The sequence below is a fragment of the Sphaerodactylus townsendi genome, linkage group LG10, assembly GCF_021028975.2.
Source record: "Sphaerodactylus townsendi isolate TG3544 linkage group LG10, MPM_Stown_v2.3, whole genome shotgun sequence".
In the NCBI taxonomy this organism is placed as follows: domain Eukaryota; kingdom Metazoa; phylum Chordata; class Lepidosauria; order Squamata; family Sphaerodactylidae; genus Sphaerodactylus; species Sphaerodactylus townsendi.
The window spans coordinates 18,756,725-18,776,959 of record NC_059434.1 but is presented as its reverse complement, the minus strand read 5'-3'; the positions used below and the strand labels follow the sequence as shown (position 1 = coordinate 18,776,959).

The 20,235-nt window shown below is 45.6% G+C and overlaps 1 protein-coding gene across 9 annotated transcripts in view; it reads left to right on the top strand.

Annotated features, from left to right (window-relative positions):
- The first annotated feature begins 2,543 nt into the window (after positions 1-2,543).
- ARAP2 (ArfGAP with RhoGAP domain, ankyrin repeat and PH domain 2) overlaps positions 2,544-20,235 on the top strand; it is a 153,761-nt gene continuing 136,069 nt past the window's right edge. For 4 of the 9 annotated variants that reach the window (XM_048509907.1, XM_048509912.1, XM_048509913.1 and 1 more), the window contains exons 1-2: positions 2,544-2,662; positions 19,131-19,327. The gene's annotated coding sequence lies outside the window, so the exon portion shown is untranslated. Of the gene's footprint in view, positions 2,663-3,195; positions 3,288-19,070; positions 19,328-20,235 lie in introns of those variants that run through there. The other 5 variants (XM_048509908.1, XM_048509911.1, XM_048509910.1 and 2 more) reach the window with 4 other exon arrangements.

Below are 20,235 nucleotides of genomic sequence, written 5' to 3'. Positions count from 1 at the left end.
GCGGGAAACATTTTGGGCTGGGGTAGAACCCAAGAAAATCCAGTTCTACTGAAATAAATGGATTCCAAAGCATAGGCTTACTGAGGAATGCAAGCTAATAGAATTCTCTAGGAACATAAACCCTGTGCAGCTTGGCTGTATATTTGCAGGCATGGCATGGGACCTCTGGCATAAGAGTATCAGAAGAGTCCTGCTGGACCAGACCAGTGGTCCATCTAGTCCAGCATCTGGTTTCACACAATGGCCAACTCTGGACAGCCAGAACAGGCATAGAGGCCAAGGACTTCCCCTGAAGTTGCCTCCTGGCCCTGGTATTCAGACATTTATTGCATTGGAATGTGGAAGTTGTTTTTTTTTAGGCACCATGGCTCGTAGCCATTGATGGGCTGATCCTCCAGGAATCCACCCAGTTCCCCTTTTAAAACCATCCATAATGAAGGAACAACAACCAGTAGGTGGGGAAAAGACACAAAAACTGTATCTGACTGTTAGCTTTGGAATGTGTGTGCATGTTGCTGAATCAGAGCATTTTGGATACAGTTTGTAATTCAAGTCCTTCAAGGTCTTAGAGAAGATACATAACCCCTCCAACCCCTGCCCCCACCATGTAATATATATTTAATAGAGCAATGTGGTGTTTCAAGTACATTTTTTAATCCAAGAGAACAATTCCCCTCTCTCTCTCTGTGTGTGTGTGTGTGTGTGTGTGTGTGTGTGTGTGTATAAAAGAGAGAGAGGCTGATTCCGCATGGGCCCAAAACAGCAGTTGTGAAAACAGTGTAAAAGGGTTTAAAACAGTGTAAAAGGGTTTATACTATTTTCACACTGTTTTTACACTGCTGTTTTTGGCCCATATATATATAAAAGAGAGAGAGGCTGATTCCGCATGGGCCCAAAACAGCAGTGTGAAAACAGTGTAAAAGGGTTTAAAACAGTGTAAAAGGGTTTATACTATTTTCACACTGTTTTTACACTGATGTTTTTGGCCCATATATATAAAGAGAGGCTGATTCAGATGGGCCCAAAACAGCAGTGTGAAAACAGTGTAAAGGGTTTAAAACAGTGTAAAAGGGTTTATACTATTTTCCACTGTTTTACACTGATGGCCCTTCCCCTTGTGGCCTCAACTCAAGCAGGCGAAGGCGAAGCGAGAAAATTTATCAGACATAAAACTCTTAAATAACAAGTTAAAAACCCAGATGGCGAATGAAATCAATTTCCATTATTATAAATCATTGTGAGCCCCATCCAAAGGGATGAGGCTGAATCTGCCCGTGGGAGCGGCACCCAGCTATGCTGGCAGATTCGCCCTTCCCGGGGCACTTGCCCCAATGGAAGGGTGATTTTGCCAGTGTGTGGCTGCCGTGGACCTCTCCGGTGCTGGAATGTCCAAGCAATTGGATGGATCCTTCAGCCTTATCAGATCATTATTTGGTCCATCTTACAACCAGCTTAATTAATTTAACATATATAGTGTGACTAGGCATACCTATTTATTTATTTATCTATCCATCCTGCCCTATCCCAAAGGGCTCAGGATGTTGTGCCGTAATTGGCAAGAAGGTACTTCTGTTGCCAAACCCTCTATTTCATTTGTTTGGAGAAATTTCTACAAGCCTATTTACATTGTCAGTTTCAAAATGTTCTCTTACACCACAGCAATGTCCTCGCATAAGAATATATATCTATCACCAACCCAACTATCTCCAACTATTTGGAGCCAGTTGAGTTGGAGATAGTTGCTTTTATCAAAAGAGCAGTGTGGAGTACCATGACCGGAACAGGGTCACTGTGTATATTTAACACATTTTCATTTTAGGGAATGTCACAGCTCCAACAAGTGATGATAACAATTATCATGTTTTTCTTAAAGAGACGGGAAGCAATTCCCACCGATTTTCCCTGCACCTGAGCTTTCAACTGAGTCCCTTAAATTTTGTTCCTGGGGGTTAGCTGGGATTTTCCAATTTCCAGGAGGGACCGTGAGTTATTAAAGGTGACCGATCAGTTCCGCTGGACTACACGACAGCTTCCAAGGGCAGAATCTCTGGTACCCCATTGATTCTAGAAGGCATCTCTCCCCAAAACCCAAACCTTCCGCAATCTCCAGGCCAGAGCTGGCAACTGTAGGATCAGCAGACCCTCAGGACCAACATGAGGGCAGGTGTGGGGTCTGCAGTGGGGCGGATCAGCAGAGAGGGCTGCTTCTCGCTTAAGAACACCCCAAATCCCTTTAAGATTTGGAATAAGAGGCTGGATTACACGCCTCTGATGGATACCTCCTTCACTTCCTGGTTGAGCGCTCAGAGCGCAGCAGCACGCGGCAGCCCAGCAGGTAAAGTTTCAGCCGTGCCGGGACGAGGCTTCACCTGGCGAATTCCTGCCCGCCCAGGCCAGGAACCAGGATCAAGCTTGCGAGGCGGTGCCGGGAGGGAAGGGAAGGGGGGATGGGGGGGTGGGGAAGGGTGGCTCCGTCTGTTGCCACTCTTGGCTGGGAGCAGATGCAGGCTCGCTTGCCTTCCTTCCCAGGCGCCACCAGTAGAGCAGCCGCCTGTCCCGGCCCACGCTGGGGCCCTGCGAGCAGGTAAACTCCAGGTGCCCTTTCGGGGCCGAGGCAGAACCAGGAAGGGGGAAGCGGATGCCCCTCCGGCCCGCCCTCCAGGTGAGCTTGCAGAGGCACGGAAAGGGGAGGGGTGGCTCTCCCGGGGCAGGGGGCGGCGTTGCCAACTTCCCGGGGGCGACTGGGTTGGCGATCTGGGGGTCTTTGTAGTAGTCAGCTCCAGCTCCTTCTCTCCCCTCTCGCTTTGCGGGGTGCAAAAAAGGCGCAATTCTTCCGTTCCGGGAACGCGCTTAAAAAAACCCCCAAGACCAACCCCCCCAGGCGCCCACTTGCCTGTTGCAATCGGTCCGCTTTGACCTTTTTTTTTGGGGGGGGGGGGTCGAATGAGCCGAGGAGAAGCGGAGATGCCTCTGGCTTACTGCGGCTGCCCAAACTGGTGCCAGGTAGGCCACGGCCGGAGAACTCAATCCGGTTTTTCGCTTCTGAAGTCGGGCTGCAGAGAGCCCCGGGTCTTGCTCGTTTGGTTTTCCTCTGGACGGAGATCCCGACGCCTCTTCCGCACAGCTTCAAAGAGCACTGGAAGCAGTTTGAAAGTGCCTTATTCTGCATGTGAGGAAGGAGCCTTTGAAACAGGCATCCAGGTGCCCTCCTTGTAACGATGCTGAAAGGTTCCGTGCGCGAAGTACTTCTCGCATTAGCTTGAAAGCCTTTACAACACCCCTGCGAGGTAGGCCGATGTTGTCGTTATGACCTATGAGAGGGTGGAGGGGGCAGAACAAACTTTTGGAGAGTTGATGATTGGGGTGACATTTGGTGAAAAGGCTGCGGGGCTGCGGATTCAGTTCCTTAGCTCTTCTCTTGCTCTGTGTGTGTGTGTGTGTGTGTACGGGGATGCTTAAGCGGTGACTCTAAAGACCCTTTCTTTAGAGCAGCAGTGGCGTAGTAGCTAAGGAGCAGCAGTGGCGTAGTAGCTAAGAGCAGTGGCTAAGAGCAGATGCACTCTGATCTGGAGGAACCGGGTTTGATTCCCAGCTCTGCCACTTGAGTTGTGGAGGGAATATCTGGGGAATTCAGATTAGCCTGTACACTCCCACACACGCCAGCTGGGTGACCTTGGGCTAGTCACAGTTCTTCTGAGCTCTCTCAGCCCCACCCACCTCACAGGGTGTTTGTTGTGAGGGGGGAAGGGCAAGGAGATTGTAAGCCCCTTTGAGTCTCCTACAGGAGAGAAAGGGGGGATATAAATCCAAACTCTTCTTCTTCTTCTTCTTCTTTCACCAAACAGGATTTAAGTATTTGAGGCGTCCTCTGCCATTTTGCCTCCTGTGTCTGGACAAACGCTTCACTTTGTGTCAGCTCTCTCAAGGCCAGCCTTGCAAAATGTGTTGCAAACGTACATTTTTGGTATGTGCGGTTCAGCAGTTAGGAGAGAGCCTGCAAGCTGAGGCCTGCCCGCTTCACAATGCTGAACGTTAGAGGAAACCTGCAGAAACTCCGAAAGCCAAAAACAGTTCTGCCTTGTTAACCTGGCTTGGCCTTCTGTTTTCTGCATGAGGCCACAATCCTGGAATATATGACCCCACAGCAGACGAAAGTGCCCCTGAGCAGCTACAGAGTGCATTTCCTTTCTGCCCTGGCCCTGCACTTCTGGCAAGGGGTTCTTGAAAAGCCATGTGCTTCTCGGGCCCTTTCCGCACATGCAGAATAATGCCCTTTCAATCCACTTTCACAATTGTTTGAAAGTGGATTTTGCTGTTCCACAGAGTAAAATTCAGCTGCAAAAGTGAATGGAAAGTGGATTAAAAGTGCATGGTTCTGCATGTGTGGGCCTCAGTAGTTCTTTCACATTCAGTGTGAGAAGTGCTGTGGGGTTTTGCCCTGTGACAAGGTGTGAATGACCGCACACAACAATTAAGCAAGTTGCTTTTTTAAAAAAAGAATCGAACTTCCTCCTTCGTTCTTGAAATGAGATGCTGCTTATTCATAGTGAGTTATTGTGAATGCCAGTGTTTTCCGCTTCAGGGACTTGTCATGCTGGGATTTCTTTCGACACTGAGCCCTTCTCAAAGGGCAAGACCTCGTAGGTGAAAGACGTTTTTTGACACTTTGGGAAAATCCTGAAACGCAACTGGATTCTTGGGTCTGCTTTATACACGTTGGGGGCAGAGGGTACAGAAAACTGAAGTGTAGAGTGAGGCAGGTGGTAGGTTCTGAGTTTTAATTCTCCATTACTTTAAAAGAATCCTGCTAGAAGATCGCTAGCACAGCAGGGGAAGGTGATTTGTGCTGCCTTTGTGTTTTTAGGGGGTTGTTTAACATACGGCAGCATTTGGAAATGTGACCTTCTGCCTTTCTGATATGATGCATTCCATTATTCTAGCCTCTCATTTCCACCTTATTTGCTGGCATGTGTAAATGAGGCCTGAGCATCTTATTAAATGTTTTATTACCCCACATTCAGCAATTTATGATTTGTGAATGGGAAGACTCTCTTACTAATTATTACTGTTCAATCAGAGCCATCATTGTGGCAGCAGGTGGATGCTATACTTTAGGTTACAGGTGTCAAACGTGCGGCCCTCCAGATACAAACATCTGGAGGGTTGCACCTATGCTTTAGGTTGTTGGGCCTGGAAACATGCATGCAAACCTACTTTGCTGTTCTGCTTTAGTGGCTCTGAGGCCCCTTCCGCACATGCAGAATAACGCACTTTCAATCCACTTTCAGTGCACTTGGCGGCTGGATTTTAATGTGCGGAACAGCAAAATCCACTTGCAAACAATTGTGAAAGTGGATTGAAAGCACATTATTCTGCATGTGCGGAAGGGGCCTTAGGCCTGTAGACTTAGCAAACATCAGAGGTAAAGTTACTATTGTAGGTACTCTAAATGTTTTCTGCTTGCAGGGAATTTTCAGTTAACAGTAATCCAATATTATTTTAAAAAATTAACCCAGTGTAGGGGAAGGTTGCAAATGCGTCTCTTCCCCTTGTGTTGCTTGTGTAGGCCAGGTTTTAGCCTTGTTTTAAAAATGGCACTGGCAAGTCAAAAGAGCGCACCCGTGGGAACTTGCCCTCATTTTGACTGGATTGCCACCTACACAAAGCAGCAGTTCATACTTGACTACCATGCTTGACAGCAATAGTCCAGGTGGGTGTTCCATTGGTGCGTGGCTGCAATACGGCTTTATGCAGACAGCAATCTAGTTCAGGCCTGGCAGATTGGAGGGGATGTGGAATGGACTGTCCCACCTCAGAAGGATGGGGCGATAATATTCCTCTCCAATTGGAATGCCAGAGAACTTTGACAAATATGGAGTCTCTCATCTGTAGTCTGAAATGATACAATCCTTTCTGCTGGCTTGTTCTGTGGTAGGTGGAGAAAAGGTCTTTGATTGTCTCATGGACAGAATAAGGGCCCCTCTTCTGCGTTGTCTCCATTTCAAGAGAGAATAAAGCTGCAGTAATTTTGTGACTTTGTCCCATGATACATGATTTCATTTTGGATATCTTTATCCAGAGCTGGGATCCAGCAGGTTCTCACAGGCTCCCAAGAGTAGCTTACTAATTATTTGTGTGTGCCGAGAGGGGGTCACTAATTGGTGATTTTGCCACGTGATTTTTGCCTTAGTTACGCCCCTCCTCTCAGCAGTAGCGCGCAGAACTTGAAGCTGTCTAGCAGGAGGTGCACCGGCGTGCGTGGCAGCCTGTGCCTGCGTGCATTTGTTTCCCACCCAAGGACCGGCGCAGTGGCTGCGTCCTTGCAACAGCTCCTCCCAGGAATGCCCCATCCCAGGAATGCCTGGCCACGCCCCCGTCGTGCCCCACCCAGCCCCATTGGCACTACGCCACTGTTTGAATCCCACCACCATGGGAACCTGTTACTAAAATTTTTGGATCCCACCACTGTCTTTATCCACATAAGCCACTCCGTCCAAGTGGCATGTTACACAGCCCCTGTGTCTGTTGGCTTGATACCATAAGACTTTGCATCAGAAGTTGTGCGGTGCAAATTTTGTGCCTCTCAAACATTCATGGGCCCTGTTGCTTCTTAACATCACAGCACACAGGGAGAAGCAGGGTCAGCTCCACTGCATGTTTTTTTTTCTGTCCCAAGGCTGCCGTGTTGTGCTGCTATTGACATGTGATGGCATCATGTACTTTTGTGGCTGTGCATTGTTTTGGTAATGGAGCCAACAGCGGATCTACAGGGCAGTTTGTGGGCACAAAAACAGCACATGGTGTGTGTGAGGAGGGGGGCTGACGGGGCCTCTCCCTCTGTGTTACATTTGTGAGCAGAAAGGAGTCGGCTTGCATCTGGGAGGTGCAAAGCATGCATGCCTGAGTTGTTGCAGTCTCTGGTCTAACGTTATTTTGCTAGACCGTGTAGATTTCATGCTGATTTAAAGGGCCTATCTCTGTAGTTCTAGGCCTTCTGCATTCAAACAAACAAACAAACAAACAAACAAACAAACAAACAAACAAACAAACAAACAAACAAACAAACAAACAAACAAACAAACAAACAAACAAGCCCTTCAGATTGTTCTGAAATGGTGGCCTGAGGAGTGGGAGGAACTGAAGTAGTATGGGTAAGGAAAGGCAGGGAGGAGTTAGAAACTCCAAAGGAAGCCTAACACATATGGATCTCTTTTGCTTTCCCTGCGGAGGGAGAGAAAAAGGCACAATTTGAGAGCTTTCGGAAACCATGGGGATTCCTTGATCTGACAGCGCATTGAGTTCCAAAGAGGGGAAAACATGAGAATAACGGAGAATCCAACCTGAAGGGAATGTACGCTCAATGCGAAGAAGAACACAAATAGGCTTTGTGCCATCAGTCAAACAAGCATAAGGATTTGGTGGCATTCAGATTGGCCCGGATTCTAAGCAATAAAGTTCAGCAGCTTCTGTGAACAGACCCCCCCATTCTTGCCATGTGAATGTGTTTCTAGCAGTAAATTGTGCCTAGAACTTCTAACTTATGAGATAATTTTGTTTGTTTTGACTAGCTTTAAATTGAGTTTTAGTTGATTTGTGCTAAGCTGTTCACAGAAATGCTCAGCCTGTTTATTCATTTACAGGCAGTTTGCTTATATATTTACAGGAAGTATGTTTATTCATTTACAGGCAACGCAGAAATGAATAAACAGGACTCTTTTGACAGCCCTAAAGTGAGTTTTAATCAAGAAGACTTGATTAAATCTGTTCTTTATTACATATGCTTTTTACACATTCACCAGGCCTATGGCTAAGGGCTCCAATGGTGTCCATTTAGCTGGTTTCCCTTTCCCCCACCCGTTTTTCCTCCTGTTGAGGGTTGAGGTATATTGCTGTTTTATTCCTCAAGTTTTAGAATGGTGCCAAATTATTTCAGGTATATTATTGATTTAATTGGTGATTTTTGTTGTGCTGGTACACGCTGTTAGCTTCCCTGAGCTCTTCTGGCCAAGGGTGGCCCAGGGAACTAATAAACTAGCTAATAAAAGAGCTGCCGGGAATAATTGCGGCCGCAGTTTCTGCCCGAGAAGGGCAGGAGGAAGCCCCTGGCATCCACCCTAGTAAGAGCGGATGGGGGCCTCCCCTCCGTGCCCCTTAAGGGCAGGCGCGGCATCACCCAGGAGGGGCCGGCCAGAGCCTGCAAAAGGCTGGCCTGGTCTTTTTGCTGACCATGTGCTCCAGTCAGCCAACAGCTTGCCCCCCCCACCACTCCCCTTTATGCTTTGATGCTGTGCTAATGCATGCTTCTTTGTCATAGCTATTTGGCGGTTTGGTGCATGGGAATTGATCTGAGGGACTGGGGGAGGGAAGCTAGGGAACTCCCCCCCCCCCCCCCATTTTGGTATGGAATGCTACAGCAAGAGCTTTAGAAAGGTTGAAGCTATTGGTTTCCCCTTGGAATCACTCCTTATGCTCACAAAGGTGGAAGCCTTCAGACTAGTTAAGAATAGGCTCTTGGATCTTGATTTTCATAATTTGACTCGTGCTGCCAAGACAACCTGTTCTCCGACTACATTATTAATCCCATGCGAGCGTGGAATTATGGCAGCATATCTTCATCTGCTGATAAATCCCACCCAGAGGAGAGCCTCGGCTACTGCAAGATGTAATGTGCTGCCATCAGCTCTGCTGGAGGGAAGATTTTAAGAATCATGGAACGTTCTAAAAGAGCTTCTGTTCATGTGATATGACTCAACGGTTGGAAACACTTTGACCATTCTTTTGTTCTCTATGGCGCCTTAAATACAATAAGATAATGCATGAAATACATGAATACCATTTTCTTGCAATGTTCTCAGTGGCATGAGTGTTATAAGATACCCAATCTCCTGAACAGCTCTGATGTGCTCTTTTGTGAAACTGTTGCAAATTTTATACTGGAAATTAGTAATTTTAGCAATTTTAACTGTATTTCTTAACCTTGTTTTGTTTTAAAACTTTGTCCCGTTTTATATGCCAATAAAGGCTTGTGTGTGTGTGTGTGTAAAAGAGCTGTGTGGAATGCTACAGCAAGAGCTGGAACCCCGCAGCAGCGGCAAGGGCATCTGCTCAGCCACCAGGGTGGCGGAAGAGCAGCTTGCCCAGGAGGCCCCCCTGAGGAGGGGCTGTCCAGTGTTACAAATCAGATCAAAATCCCATGCTGCGCCTCACGCTTTGTACTGCGCAATAAACGGTTGGCTGTGGCCAAGTAATTTACTCCAGTCATGAGTGTGGCGTGGTTATTGGGTCAAGGGGCTCTGGGAAGGGGTGGTCCCATCCTCGGGCGGCAACTAAAACTAATATGTTGTGGGTTTTCTGGGTTGTATGGCCGTGTTCCAGTAGCCTTTTCTCCTGATGTTTTGCCTGCATCTGTGGCTGGCATCTTCAGAGTATCTGATCTACCATCAGATCCTCTGAAGATGCCAGCCACAGATGCAGGCGAAACGTCAGGAGAAAATGCTACTGGAACATGGCCATACAACCCGGAAAACTGACAACAACCTAGCGATTCCGGCTGTGAGAGCCTTTGACAACGATAACTAATATTCCTTATTTTATTACATCCTGCATTTTTTCTTACAAATGGACTACTGTGATTTGCGTTATACCACTTGCTAAAAGTCTGTTTTGATAGGTAGCGAAGGAGGGCTCGTATAGATAGAAGGAACATGGGAGTATGGAGTGCTTTTTCATAAGATAGTTTGGCTGTTCTTGTTTATGGAACTTCTGTTTGAAATGGCAAATTATGATGGCTGGAGTGTTTATCATGTTGAAAGCCATGTGGCTGTATAATTTCAATCTGTTTGGTAAGAGGTAAGATCCCTCTTTTTGTTTAAATTGCTTGTCGAAATCCATTTGACAGAAGTAACAACAAAGATACCATTTCACAGTGCTTGGAAATCGAAAGGCAAAGTCGAGCGCTGGCTAAAGATTGCTTTCTGTGAAAGGGAGAGGCTGAGGTAAAAACAGGCAGGGAGCCAAGGCTCTTACTTGGATAATATTGATTATTGGCTAACACAACCAAGTTGAGCATTGGACAAACAGGGCTTTGTGTGCAATGGCTTGAATATTGTTGTAAGAACTAAACAAAGGGAAAAAAGCCCCCTCTTCAGTTCAGAGGGTCTGGCTGTATGAAATTGGCTTCTCCAGGTAGATCTAATCGGGGCCTTTTCCCCTCTTGACTGTGCTAGAGCCAGAAATTCTGTATAGAGAAGGTATATGTTAGGAAGAAAGCAAGCTTTTGAACCATTTTTTCCCACAGGATTCCTCTCAGGCAGTCTTCAAATGTGTCATGGCTGACTGTGGAGTGTGGAAGGTGTTCACCCTCCTCTGGGGTGATGCTGGAGTTTCAGGCCTGTGATATCATGGTTTGCTTATATGGTGCCAGAAATAGAATGGACATTTTTCTGCCGTGACTCGCGCAATTACGTTGACGGGATTGGCAGGGAGGGGCAGCCCTGTGACAAGTTTGCATTGGGAAATCTATCTCACACCTTCTTCCTCCTGGGAGGTGAGGGCGGGGCACCTGTTTCATCCTCATAACAACTCTGTAAGAAAGGTTCGACTGAGAGTGTTTGTCTAAAGGCCCCCCGCAAGCTTTATGCCAGAGAAGTGACTTGAGCCTAGATTGTCCCTTGTACCGCACACCCGCACTAAACTGAGAAATGATACTTTGTTTGCTTCTCTTGTTGTCAGTGGAGGTGCCTGCTGCGTTCTCTTGGAACACAGCAACATTGGATGCTGCAAACGTCCTCTTTCCTGTCTCAATTTTGTCGTTGCTCATTCGGTGCCGGCGAGTTACGGCTCAGTGCAGCATGTGTTCAGAGCAAGTCTAATGCTTTGCCAACGAAGCAGTTTCTCATGGCTATCTTCAGAGCGAAGGGTGATCTTTTTTTGGAAAATATATTCCGAGGCTGTCAGCTATCCTGGGACACAGTAGCTGTGTTTTGCATAAAATGCCCCAAGCTGAACTCATGGGGTTCTTTCAGCCTTTGGGCAGGGCGTGAGGGGGGACGCCAGATTGGTTGGGGGAGGGGAGGACAAGATTCAGAGCAAAATTTAGGGGCAATTACAAATGAAGTCTCCCCTGAGGTCATTTTAGTACACTTCCGAATAATAAAAAAAATCACGTAGGAAGACAATTATTACGTATGAGGTCAATTCCATATGGTCTGAACCAAGTGAGAAAGAAGCTAGCTTCTCTCTATGGTACCTCTTGTATTGTATGGGAGTGGAGAGGAGTGTCAAGTTGCTTCCAACTTATGGCACCCCGTAGGGCAGTGATGGCGAACCTTTTCGAAACAGAGTGCCCAAACTGCAACCCAAAACCCACTTATTTATCGCAAAGTGCCAACACGGCAATTTAACCTGAATACCCTGTTTCCCTGAATATAAGACATCCCTTGAAAATAAGACATAGTAGAGGTTTTGCTGAAGTGTGAAATATAAGGCATCCCCCGAAAGTAAGACATAGCAAAGTTTTTGTTTGGAAGCATGCTCGACGAACAGAACACAGAAAAATAAGACATCCCCTGAAAATAAGACATAGCGCATCTTTGGGAGCAAAAGTTAATATAAGACATTGTCTTATTTTTGGGGAAACACTGTACTGAGGTTTTAGTTTAGACAAAACGATTGGCTCCAAGGCGCGCATTACTCAGGAGTAAGCTTGGTGGTGGTGGCTTTGCTTTGAAGCAACCGTGCAACTCTTCCAACGGGTGAATCACGACCCTAGGAGGGTTTACTCAGAAGCAAGCCACATTGCCAGCAACCGAGCTTGCTCCCAGGTAAAGGATCACGCTTTAGTTCTTTGCATGAAAATCAGTGGGGTTTAACAATGATTACAGGGTTACCTATACTGCTTCCCCAAAACTAGGTCTTAGGTTTAATGCTTATAATCAAGCCCAGCGGCCCAGGCCAGCCTAGATGTGTGAGGGGGGGACTCTGTTTGCGCACAAGGCCCACAGAAAGGGCTCTGAGTGCCACGTCTGGCACCCGTGCCATAGGTTCGCCATCACTGCCATAGGGCATAGGTGTCAAACTCGCGGCTCTCCAGATGTTATGGACTACAGTTCCCATCAGCCCCTGCCAGCACCATGCTGGCAGGGGATGATGGGAACTGTAGTCCATAACATCTGGAGGGGCGCGAGTTTGACACCTGTGCCATAGGGCTTTCAAGGCAAGAGGCGTTCAGAAGTGGTTTGCCATTGCCCACCTCTGCATAACATCCCTGGACTTCTTGGGCGGTCTTCCACCCAAGTACCAAGTCTTCATACTTGACACTGATTATGTATTTATTAATCCACGTCAGAGCAAGGGATGAACTGAGGTGGTTTGCTATTGCCTACCTCTGCTTGGCAATTCTGGACTTCCATGGTGGTCTGCCATCCAAATACTAACCCCAAGGCCAACACTGATTAGCTCCAGAGATTTGATGAGACTGGGCTAGCCTGGGCTATTTATGTGAGGGCCCTATTTTGTCTATTTAATTTTAAATGCTTCAGCCGCTTTGGAAATTGAGCAGGTCAGAAATCTTCATTAAATAAAATGCAGGAAAATGAAAAATGCAGACCATGTTTGTGGACATGCAGAGTATAGGGACTTGGGATTCCTGTCAAGCTAAAAACGAACATCCTCCTCCACAATTGTTACACTCCTCTTTACTTACTTAAACGATATTGCTTAAAGAGCTAAAAGGCCACAAGCAGCATCACACTGATATAATCTCCACCCACCCCCATGTTACAGTAAATTAACGCTCACATAAAAATGTAATTTATAATAACAATAATGACATTCTATTGTTTTTGTCCGAGAAGATGTCTGTGAAAATAAGAGCTGAGGCAATTTGCTGTGTATTCAAACTGTCATACAGTTTGCAAAAAAAACGGCGGCTCAGAGGTGGGGAAGATTCTGTTAGCATCCATTTTTTTAAAATAATTTTTTAATTGTATCATTTCAATTTTACAGTTTATAGTAATTTCCTTCTTCATACATTTTCAAACAATACTTTTTCCCCCTTTTCTCCCCCCCCCCATTACTTCCTCTTCATAGTTTTGTCACACAAACAGCAGTAAGTTCATTCTCTGTAGCCGCTTCTCCCATATTTCTTCGTTGACTGTTTTTTCATCCAGTCCACGTATATTATCCATATCTTCAAATTTTCATTCTGTTTATCTTGCCACGTCTTATTTTTGGTTAATATAGCGAAAATATCAAGTGTCACTTGTCCCCAGATATATTCTAGCCATTTCTGAAGTGTCCATTTTTTCTTTTCTTTCTAGCCCAAGGCTATTGTTGCATGGGCTGCTTTAGTCATTATTTTATACGTATAACTATATTGTTTGTCCACCCTTCTGTCTTCCATGACACCCATGAACATTAAGTCATTATTTAAATCAATATTAATCTTCACCAGTTTCTCGATATATAACAATACAATTGTCCAACATTTTTTCACTTCTGCACATTCTATCCACATATGGCTATAATATGCCTCTTGGTCTCCGCAATGCCAGCATTTGGAACTACCCGTGTTTCCCCGAAAATAAGACAGTGTCTTATATTAATTTTTGTTCCCAAAGATGCGCTATGTCTTATTTTCAGGGGATGTCTTATTTTTCTGTGTTCTGTTCGTCGGGCATGCTTCCAAACAAAAACATTGCTATGTCTTACTTTCGGGGGATGCCTTATATTTCACACTTCAGCAAAACCTCTACTATGTCTTATTTTTCGGGGATGTCTTATATTAGGGGAAACAGGGTAAGTCCTTTTATCATATATGGTAGTTGTTTTGGTGTTCTGTACCATTTTAATATCACTTTTCTTTATACTGTTAGCATCCAGAGCCAAAGTTGTTTGGCTGCATCCCTTTAACTTGCCACACACTTCAGAGAGCTGGTGAGAGCTTCTGATGGCTGGGGTCTTTGCTAGTTCTGTCTTCCCAGTCCTCTGATAGCCCCACAGAGAGGAAAAGAAAACCTGGCTTTGGCAGAGCTACTGTTTTCTTTTCTTGTAATTTGTGTGTATAGACTGAACTGTTTTTTTTTAATCAAAACTCTCCTTGCCATCTTCAGTACCAGCACTATTAGGTAGGTGAGGTCTAACCTATCGGTAATTAGACACATAAACTCAACTCACACGACTACACCCTTGCAGAGTGCTTTTTGGGAACTCCACCTGTTGAGCCTTCAGGAAATTGTCCACTAAGCAACATGAATGTTGTTGAGCCCCTCCTTTGCAGTGAGAAACTAGACTAAATTGACAACATCACTGTTTTGTGCATTAAAGGACATGAGATATGTGGGGTCCCTAGCTGGTGTGCTTGAAAACTTACTAGGGTTTGTGCTGTGAAGATTCATGAAGGTCCTTTGCAGATATTATTGTAAGGAGAAGAAGAAGAGTTTGGATTATACCGGCCTTGCTCTCTTGTAAGGAGACTCCTTTCCCTTCCTCCCCCCACAACAGACACCTTGCGAGGTAGGTGGGGCTGAGAGGGTCTGGCGAGAACTGTGACTGGCTCAAGATCGCACAGACAGCCGGCTTCATGTGTAAGAGAGAGGAAACAAATCCAGTTCACCAGATAAAAGTCCCCCATTCAGGTGGTAGAGCAGGAAATCAAACTGGGTACTCCAGATTACAGTCCACTGCTCATAACCAGTACATCATGCTGACAGCATATCTTCACTGGTATGAACTCATAAATTATTGTGTCACCTCTTGCCTTAAAAAAATTCAATCAGGAAGAAGGTTCAGGTGCTTGTTCTTTGAAAAATTGGCTCCTTCTGTTGCTGAGATGGGAAAGGCAAGGAGGCTGTTCAAAATAAATTAGATATCTTTTTCAAGGCAGCATCTCCATATTTTCTTCACAAAAATCATGTGAAGTAGGTTGAGGTGAGGGACAGTTCCTGACAAAAGGTCATCCGGTGATCTTCCATGGCAACAAGGAGGTTTGAACAAAGGTCTTCCACATCCTAGTCCAGTGCTATTTTATTTTATTCAATTTGTATCCCACCCTCCTCGACCGAGTGGCTCGGGATGGAGTACAACTTATTTAAATTGGGGTGCTGTGTAGTTTCCGGGCTGTATGGCCGTGTTCCAGCAGCATCCTCTCCTGACGTTTCACCTGCATCTGTGGCTGGCATCTTCAGAGGATCTGATGTTGGGAAAGCAAGTGGAGTATATATACCTGTTGGAGTGTCCAGGGTGGGTGAAGAAACATTGTCTGTGAGTAACAAAGAGGACAGCCAGGTCAATAGGTGAGGGCATCTGAATAGAAGTATGAGTATCAATGAAGTCTATAGCATGGGAGTAACAATGAAGATAGCAAGGTCAATAGGTGAAAACACAGAAATTCTGGACCACTCTGACAACCACTACGTCAGACTACACAGAGAAGCCATTGAAATCCACAAGCACATGGACAATTTCAACAGAAAGGAAGAAACCATGAAAATGAACAGAACTTGGCTTCCAGTGTTGAAAAATACTAGAGTCAATCAGCTCCACACAAACATAGGATGACTATAGACAAAGGAACCAAAGGCCAGGATACTTCTATTCAGATGCTCCCACCTATTGATCTTGCTATCTTCATTGTTACTCCCATGCTATAGACTGCATTGTTACTCATACTTCTATTCAGATGCCCTCACCTATTCACCTGGCTGTCTTCTTTGTTACTCACAGACAATGTTTCTTCACCCACCCTGGACACTCCAACCGGTATATATACTCCACTTGCTTTCCCAACATCAGATCCTCTGAAGATGCCAGCCACAGATGCAGGTGACACGTCAGGAGAGAATGCTGCTAGAACACGGCCATACAGCCCGGAAACCACACAGCACCCCAGTGATTCCGGCCGTGAAAGCCTTCGACAATACATTTAACTTATGTAAAAACAATTTGAGCAGTGCATATAATACAATCATTAAAACACAAGAGGACAATAAATCTAAGCCTATGAAAGAAATGGGGCCCCATATCAAACAGAAATTTTAGTCAGAGCTGTCCAAGCATGGGCTAAACCAAGGGTGGGGGCAATTCTAAAAAAACAGCACGTTTGATAAGGAAACTGGTGGATGACATTGGGGATGTGCAAGAGGTATCAACCGACGGCCTGGCAGCGCATCTCTGACTTGCAGGCCCTGTGGAATTATCTAAGATCTGCTATAACGACTGCACTACATAGGATCTCTTTTTAGGGTTTTTTCCCACTTTTATCTTGCCTTTACATCCCTGTAATGCATAGGTGTCAAACTCGTGGCCCTCCAGATGTTATGGACTACAGTTCCCATCATCACTTGCCAGCATCATCCTGGCAGGGGATGATGGGAACTGTAGTCCATAACATCTGGAGGGCCACGAGTTTGACACCTGTGCTCTAATGCAAGGACTCTGATCATGGAGAAACAGCACAGAGATGTGGTTTGTACATTTTTTTCTCCTTACAGAAGGAAGTGTATAGATCAGGCAGTATGTTAAAAGGTATTATGGATAGAAAAAGCATTCCCCAATCTTACGCCGTGTGGCCTTCTCAGTGGCTCTTAAGTCCATAATGAAAACAGTGTTTATTGCCAGTTTTCAGTGAAATTACTTTAGTGCTTAATGCAATAGGGGCTATGTCTTCTTTTGTACAGTAAAAGTCTATTTTTAATTTTAGCAACAAGTGCAAACTTTGTTCTCTTGTTCCAAAGCTTTGCTGGGATTTAAAAGAAAATCTGATTATCCCCCTTCTGTTTTCTATTCAGCATATCCAAGATTGCGTTTAAAAGCTTTCTGCTGTTGGGAAATATTGATGGATTCCCCACAGAATGAATATAATGGGCTGAGCATGTTATAAAAAGCGTTTTGGGGAAGAATGTTGTACATCTTTCTTTCCTAAAACGACTTCAGCTCATTCATAGGAGCCGCGTGGCGTAGTGGTTAAGTGCTTGCACTGCCACTCACATGGTCAGGAGTTCGAGGCCCCTGTGAGTCAGATATCCTGGCAGCTGGCTCATGGTCAACTCAGCCATCCATCCATTTCTTGGTCAGTAAATGAGTACCCAGCTCATAGCTAGGAGGTAAAGAATAGCCGGGGAAAGCAATGGCAAACTATTGCACAAAAGAGGCTTGCCTATGAAACCACTGCTTGCAGTGGTACCCCAGGGTCGGACACGACTGAAGGGGAAACTTTACTTTATTTACTCTCTTCCCTAAAACGACTTCCGCTCATTCGACTTTTTCTCAACCCATGTTTTTTGAAAATTGCTGAACTAGCAATCTTCTTTCAAAAACCTGGCTTGAAAACGCTCCCCTGTGAACCCAACAGTAGGAGACACTTTATTTTACCTGCCCACGGGCCGATTTCCTCCCTCCCTTCTACCCTTCTACTTTTGTTTCTGCTGCCATCCGCCATTTCAGGATGATTATGCCCAGTGGAGGGCTTCAAATAATTTAACAACTGGTTGCATACAAGGACCGAAGTGGTGCGAACCTGCCGAATCCCACCACTGATTATGCCGAATCCCACCACTGATTATGATTATGACAGACAATGCCGAATAGTCTGTCATTTTGTGCACTCCACCCAGCACATTGTTGGTTGATTCTCTGATTGCCCACCATTTTTGCTACGTCGCCCAAGCATGTTTTCTCCCTGTGGCCTGTCCACCAGTTCACTCATAGATCTACAGTAATACATTCATTATTGCCTGGCCATTGCACAAAAGTCCTTTTCTCTCTCTGTTTAAAAAATGGTGTTGAAAGTGCGAAGCTACACACACGCACTTGGTTGTAGCCCAAAATTGAGCATTTCTTAGGTCCGTGGTGGCAAACCTTTGGCACTCCAGATGTTATGGACTACAATTGGCCATGCTGGCAGGGGCTGATGGGAATTGTAGTCCATAACATCTGGAGTGCCAAAGGTTCACCACCACTGTCTTAGGTGGATGGGCTTGGGTTCTTGGGTTCATAATCATCCCATTTTATTAATGACGATGTCGGAGAAGGCCAGGTGGTGGAGAATTGTGTCTGTTTCGTAATAATGATTTACTATACTGGAGAAATAGGCGGGGGAGGACTTTGAAACAATGCAACAAGCCTTTTTTGGCATACAAAACAGGACAAAATTTCAAAGTAAAACAAAATTAAATAACAGTTAAAATTACTAATTTCCAGTATAAAATTTGCAACAGTCTCACCAAAGAGCACATCAGAGCTGTTCAGGAGGTTGGGTATCTTGTAACACTCTTGCCACTGAGAACATTGCAAGAAAAGGGAATTCATATATTTCATGCTTAACTTATCATATTTAGGGCATGCAAACAGAGAAAGTGTTTCAACCGTAACCAGATCACAAGAACAAACCCTTTTAGAACGTTCTATATCCTTAAATCTTCCCTCCAGAAGAAACGTATGACTCAACCCCACCATGATGACCAATGAAAGCAAAGGAGATAGGGAGCTCTGGATATATCCAATCAGATGCCACATAAAGGAACAGCAAAGCAGTATGCTGGAAAACCAGCATGACTGCAAGGATTCATTTCTCTGTGGCTTCGAAGCTATGCATGCATTGTAGAAAAAAAATGTGTTTCTGTGGGATGGGGCCAAAACAAGCCGAATTGTTTTCATGAGCTCAAATTGCTTCCAGAATGGGTAAAAGGCACACATGCAAACGTTAAAAGGGAAAACGGGTTCATTTACAATGATTGCAACTTGTTGTAAATATACTGTTTGGAAACCTCCATTGTTTTGAAGGCATCCATGCAAGGGGGTTACAATGATAACAAGCTGATTTTTCTAAAGGGCTGTTTTATCCTTGCCATGTAATCTTCAAATCCAGTGTTTGAGTGAGCAATGTTTTAGTTCAGGTTTTTAGACCAGTGCTTTAAATCAGAAACAGAGCCGGCACTTTTGCAGTTTCTTCAGGAATTGTGATAAAAGGTTCATTCTGCTTTCCCTATCTGTTGCAGACAGGAGATCAGCGGATGGAGGCGGAAGGATCAGTTTGGTTCTTGCTGTTGCGAATTGTGCCACAAAAGCCTTTCCCGTCTCTTGTTTGCCAGAAGCGTTAGCGCCTGCTGAAATTGCTACCTTTCTTTCCACAGGCTGGGGCCTGCCTGCCTGCCTGGGAAAATAAAAGACAAAGAGATGAGAAGAGAAGATCTCAAGGACGTCGATCATTATTATGAAGATGCTAAAGATGAGAAGCTGTCTGGCTCTGCTGAGTTAGCGAAAGGTGGTACCGGGTTTCTTGCGCAGTGCTGTGTTGCAACCCTTGTACGGATTCCCACTTCATTTCTGGGTACAGTTCAAAATGCTGGTGCGGATCTCTGCTGCTATGATTGCCAGCTCTGAGTTAGGAAATACCCGCAGATTTGGTGGTGGTGCCTAGGGAACCTGGGGTTTGATGAGCGGAAGGACTTCAGCAGGGTACGATGCCATACAGTACAACCTTCAAATCAGTCATTTTCTTCAGGGGAACTGATCTCTGTTGTCTGGAGATCAGTTGTGATAGCAGAGCCCTTCGGGGATAGGGCGGTATATAAAACTAAACAATAAATAAAATAAATAAACAGTCCCCACCCGGAAGTTGGCAAGCCTATCTGTAGCCCTGGATCAGGTTTTTTGAGGGTTATCCTACTCACAGTGGAATCTGACCTGGCTTGACCTGTTGGGTGGGGATTTCATCAGTGGTGTACCTGCAGAAAATGGCACCCGGGGCACCTTCCCCCCAAATTGAGACACCCCCCCAATTGAGGTGGCTGGGCAAGTGGCAAGCAGTGGGTGAGCGAGCAGTGGATGGGCGGTGAGCAGGTGGGTGGCAAGCATCAAGCAGGTGTGGGTGAGTGAGCGGGTTAGCAGAGGCTGGTGGGTGGGGGTACAGGAGGAGGCATGGGGGAAAGGAGTGGTCGAATGGGTCCCCCATGTGATGCTGCGCCTGGGGCTTCTGCCCCCTCTGTCTCCCCCAGATACGCCATTGCTTTTCATGAACGCCTACTCTGTGAGAGATGAGATTGTTGGGCATGTGGGAGTGGGCCTGCTCTGCTGTAGCCCCTTAATTTTGGAACTCCTCCTTCCTGGAAACTCAGTGGCCCCATCATGAATGGCTTTCCAGAGGTTAGTAAAAACAGGTCTGTTCTACAGGTATGGCAGAGGAGGCTACACTCAGTGCTACCGTTGGTCTATTTTGAGGGTTTAAAATATTTATTT